The sequence below is a fragment of the Chenopodium quinoa genome, unplaced genomic scaffold (genome assembly GCF_001683475.1).
Source record: "Chenopodium quinoa cultivar QQ74 unplaced genomic scaffold, ASM168347v1, whole genome shotgun sequence".
Classification (NCBI taxonomy): Eukaryota; Viridiplantae; Streptophyta; class Magnoliopsida; order Caryophyllales; family Amaranthaceae; genus Chenopodium; species Chenopodium quinoa.
Window position 1 is genome coordinate 4,348,070 of NW_018745454.1, and position 6,000 is coordinate 4,354,069.

A 6,000-nucleotide genomic window follows, 5' to 3' on the forward strand; every position below is an offset into this window, starting at 1 on the left:
TGGTGATAGGTGGTGGTGGTGTTGGGTGGTTTCGTGGTGCTAAGGTGGTGGCAGAAGTGGTGGTGGTGTAGAGAGGAGAGAGAAAGAAGAGGAGTGAACGAAATTAAAAATAAAAAAAAATTTAACCGGTTTAACAAGTTAAAGGTCAAATGGACCTGTCAAAGAAGGTGGGGTGCAAAGGTTGGATTTTTTTGAGATTAATGGAAGGTTGGATTTTTATTGTCAGACCGGCCAAAAGTTGAAATTTTAGATTCCATTTTTCCATAATTTTAACTAATTTAAAGCATATGATGTATTGATGTGACAAGTCAATCTAACAGTAGTTTTTTTTGGTTGTCAATTATAAACATTTTAACAATTAAAATTTCTTACCTTAAATTATTTACAAATTACTCACATTATATTTTTTCACCTATGTAAAGGCTTGTTCTCATACGTTTATTTTCAGTTCAATTTAAGTCAGCTCAACTCAGTTCAGTTCAGTTCAGCTCCTAATTTCTTTCTTTTGTAAAATATTCATTTTAGTTCAGTTTAGCTCAATGAGAACATGTCCTAAGACGAGTAGACCACAAATAAAAGTAATTAAAGGAGTAGTATAATACATAAACATAGTGGTAAGACATAAAGATTGCGTAAGGACGAAGGCGAATCTTGTAGTTAAGTATAGAAAGGTGACGTCGAAATCAAAAGGAGACAAGTTGGGGGTACTAGATTCAGTTTGACGGCTTAAATAAGTTCAAGTGTCATGGAGTGAACAACCCTGTCCGTTTGATCTTTAAATTTATGTTTATGATTTTGCAAATGGGCCGACAATAATATTTAATCTTCCTCCTTATTACTACGTATTTTTCTTATCACCTTCTGTCCTTATTATTTCGATCTGTGCATTGTTTAGGGTTCCTGTTCTTTGCTCTTGTCTCTTCACTTCACTGTTCTCCTTCATTATTATTACTTCCTACATACTCGTAATATGTTATAATTAATTTCAATTATTGGCTCGTCACTGGTATAAAATTTTATGTTATGAATGCATAAATAACTAAACGAGTAGAAAATTACAGAAAATAATACTAATATTTCATAACAATATAATTAAAGTTTAAAACATGATGCGGAGTATTGAGGAAATAATATCAAGTGATATTCTTAATATTCAAGTATACAATCTAGCTTAAGAAAAAATTAAGTTTTTTTTTTTCCTTAAAGGCTAGTACTGGTAATTAAATACGGAGTAATATTTAATCATTATTTATGTGAAATTTGGTATAAATTAATGGAAACAGATTTAAAACTGTATAAGAAGTTAAAAATAAAAGGAATTGATAATAAATAAATATTTATTACACTGATTTAATCGTAAATTATCGATAAATTTCCAACTTAATATCAAAAATGGAAGTATATTACGGAGTAAATGGTTAGGACTACGTATAGTACTACCCTAAATTATGGAGTAATGAACATTTAAATTTCCAAAATGGAAATGAATACAGTAACAGGTTTTGCCCTCATGCATGCACGTTTCTATCATAAAATTCACTTTAATGGCGGTTGCGGCTCACCGCATTTACGTGTTTGTAGTTGGTGTGCGCCGTATTGTATTATATGCTTGGACAAAACAATGGCTACATCACATGAATATTTCATTAACTTTGAAGGTCGTGCAACAAAAAATCTGTATGTTATCTATCTAAATATTTCAATATTGATTGAATTTATCTCATTTGCTATACAAAAAACATGATGGCAATTTATTAAAAGAGGTTGGGGTTGTTTGGCAATATGCGGTTGACTTGTTTGACTAGCTGGAAGTATTAGCTGTATGAGTTGGCTTTTTAAGTTATTGTGTTAAGCTGACTGTTTTCAAAAGTGTTTGGTAAAATTATTAATGATTGTTAGCTGTTTATTAGTGATAAAGTGGCCAACAAGCCAAAAGCCAATAAAAAAGCTACTCTTATTAGTTTTTGGCTTTTGGTGGAAAAGCTAGCTTGAAAGCCAACAAAAAAACTAGCTTAAAAGCCAACAAAAAAGCCAACTACCAAATATATTTTTTGGCTGTTTGACCAAACTTAAAAGCCAAAAAATAAGCAAAACGCCAATTGCCAAACATCCCCATTGTCTACCATAAAATAGAGACATAATATAGGACATTGTTTTCACTTCACTTGTGAGTTGTGACTTGGGAGTGAAAAAAGTTTATTAAAAATGTGATTTGATGTGACAAAATATTATTAAAAATAATATGCCTTTTACAAGTGTCTTAATTACTCCATATAACGTACAGAGTACCGTTTGGAATTTTATGGTGTGTGCAATTTGATGTCAGCTGGAATGGATTAAAATTTGTTTCACTGCCTAGCTAAAAATTAAGTTATTAACTCCGTACTAGTTATAAATCTTCAAGCTCATAAATATGTTAAACAACTTTATTTTAAGGTATAAGGTATTTAGGTGTTTTGGAGAGAATTTTTAAGTGTTGATTTGATTGGTTTATTGTCGATCTGAAATTTATGGTTTGATTCTATATAAAAAGAAATAATTTCAATTAAATAAAAATTAGGTGGAAAATTTTTTATTGCAACCTAAATGGACACTAGTGTTGGAATAGTTCAGAAAATTCAAAAGACAATACGTACTTATTTTTCAACCAAAGTTTTGACCTTATTTGAGTTATGAAAAGATCATCAGGTCATCTAATTCTATTGGTTGAAAAAGGAAAAAGTAATCACTCTATTTTTTTGATCAAGTATTTACTCTGTCAATGCGCATAATTAAGGGTTATTAGAACTTGGGAATTATTCCAATTAATTGACTGCTACTTACATAAACTCATTCTAGGAATATCTATTGAATAAATAGGCCGGTTAACACTTGTTACACAAGGACGAAGAGTATATGTTAATATGTATGATAAACATCTCGCATCAATCAAAGTATACGATTATATTCAATGTAGGACAAGTATAATTTAGTTGTGTAGCGTTAATTATTGACTAGGTTGTTATTGTTCAAATACAAATTAAATTAACCAATAAGTATGTATATATATATATTTTTTTTTAAAAGGTCACTTTCTAAATATTTTGCATGATTGTTAGTTTGTGACCTAAATTTTATTTAAACATCTAAATTATAATATACATCCCCATTTTAATGTAGTCTATACAAGTGTCTTCATTTTGGACTATCATTGCTGAAGAAATTTTCATTGCACAAGATAATATTATCCGAAGCTTCCTTTCTCAAATCATCCCATAAATCAATAGTGTACGTCTACCATTATTTTTTTTTGTAAAAAAAAACTTTAGAAAATTAGCTAATTAAATTATGAAATGAAACACAATTTGAACAATAAATCTAGTATTTTCTGTACATACATATGTTAAGAAAATAATGCAAATTTTCTATTTAATCAAATTTGAGGGAGAAATAAATTACATAAACAAAATGTCTATTTATACCAAAGTGCAAAAAACACAACCCCTCTTTTTCTCTGAGTTATTTTTCTTCTGTCAGATTTTCTCTTGAAAAATTACATACAAATGAAGGAAATGCTCAATTTATAGTTTTCATAAAACAACCTAAGCCATTTAAAATTTAGCCTGCAATATTTATTATCATTAGTTATTTTTCCCTATATTTGGAAACACCTTTAATTTTCAATGGTAATGCATGGTTATTTAATAACCATTTATTTTTTTTCTTTATGTTTCTTAATTATCTGCCAACAATCTCCCACTTGAAGACTGATTTCAATCTGTCTTCACACCAAGGAGTAGAACCTCAACTAGTCTTCTGTCATTTTAAGACCAATTGATGTTGAGCACAATTTCAACTTGTCAATCGTCACTGTTTTCGTTAACATGTCTGCTGGATTCTTACTGCCAAGAATCTTTTTAAGAGTTAACACTTCATCTTCTAGAAGAGACCTGATAAAGTGATAACGAATACCGATGTGCTTTGTTCTTGAGTGAAACGCCGAATTCTTTGCTAAATGTATTGCACTCTGACTATCGCTATACAAAATATTATTCACTTGTTTGAACCCCAGCTCATCTAACAAACCTTGAAACCATATCATCTCTTTACTAGCTTCGATCACTGCCACATACTCAGCTTCTGTAGTGGATAAAGCAACAATCTTTTGTAGTTGGGACATCCAACTTACGGCTGTATTTCCAACTGTAAATACATAACCCGTTGTGCTCTTTCTATTATCGACTTCACCGCCAAAGTCTGCATCAACGTAACCTTGTATTTTCAATTCACCTTTACCAAAGTACAAACACTTATTAATTGTACCTCGTAAATACCTCAAAATCCATTTAACAGCTTCCCAATGGACTTTTCCTGGATTGGACATAAACCTGCTTACAACTCCCACTGCATGTCCAATATCTGGTCTTGTACAAACCATTGCATACATCAAACTTCCAATAGCCGAGGCGTAAGGAACCTTGGCCATATATTCTTTATCTTCATCTGTCTGAGGGGACTGATCCTTTGATAGACGAAAATGACTCGCCAACGGTGTACTAACAGGCTTAGCATCACCCATATTAAATCTCTGAAGAACACGTTTGATGTACTCTGATTGTGATAACTGCAAAGTGCCTCTCTGCTTATCTCTTGTGATTTGCATTCCTAAAATCTTCTTTGCTGGACCCAAGTCCTTCATGTCAAATTCCTTTGACAATTGATGCTTCAACTTTATAATATCATTCATATCAGAATCTGCTATTAACATATCATCAACATAAAGTAATAGGATGATATAACTAGATTGATATCTCTTGAAGTAGCAACAGTGGTCAGTGTTGCACTTCTGGAAATCTTCCTTGTGCATGAAGTTATCAAACTTTTTGTACCATTGTCTTGGGGCTTGTTTTAGCCCGTATAAACTTTTCTTAAGTTTGCATACCATCTGCTCTTTCCCACTTTTTATAAAACCTTCTGGCTGGTGCATGTATATTTCTTCATCAAGATCTCCAGGAAGAAATGCAGTCTTCACATCTAACTGCTCGAGATAAAGATCTTCAATTGCAACAATACTCAACACTGTTCTAATGGTATTGAGTTTCACAACAGGAGCGAATATCTCATTATAATCAACTCCCTCTTTCTGTTGAAAACCTTTGACAACTAGTCGAGCCTTATACCTCTTGGAATCATCGTGCTCCTTTTTTGCTCGATATATCCATTTGTTATGAAGGGCCTTCTTACCTATGGGTAACTCAGTTAGTTCCCATGTCTGGTTTGAAATCAGGGATTGCATTTCATCTTTCATTGCAAGCCCCCACTTGCTAGCATCTCTGGTCTGGGATGCTTCATAATAATTTTCTGGTTCCCCATCATCAGTTAATAACAAATAATTCATATATTTTCTATTAGGCACATGTGGTCGAGTACTCCTTCTTAGTGTAGGAGTTGGACAAGAAGGTTGTTGTATGTCATTTGATTGCGATGTACTGCCCTGTACAGTCTGTTCTTCTTGTTGCGGAGTACTTATGATAGTGTACTCTTGCATCGTACTGTCTGGGACATAATCTTCATCAATGAATGTAGATTCTTTTTGATTTGTTTCATAACTCTCAATTTTATGCCTATCTTTGTACATGACTCTCTCATTGAAAATTACATCTCTTGAACGAATAATCTTTTTGCTTTCATCATCCCAAATGCGGTATCCGAACTCATCTTCGCCATAACCGATAAAAGTGCAAACTTTTGATTTAGGATCAAGCTTATGTCTTCCTTGATCACTAATGTGCACATAAGCTACACAACCAAATACCTTTAAGTGCGACAATTTGATCTCTTTGCCGCTCCATACCTCCTCTGGTAATTTGTACTCCAATGGGGTTGATGGTCCTCGATTGATCAAGTAAGCTGCTGTATTGACTGCTTCTGCCCATAATTGTTATGGTAGACCTGACTGTATACGAATGCTTCTGGATCTTTCTGTCAATGTTCGGTTCATCCGCTCAGCTATGCCATTAT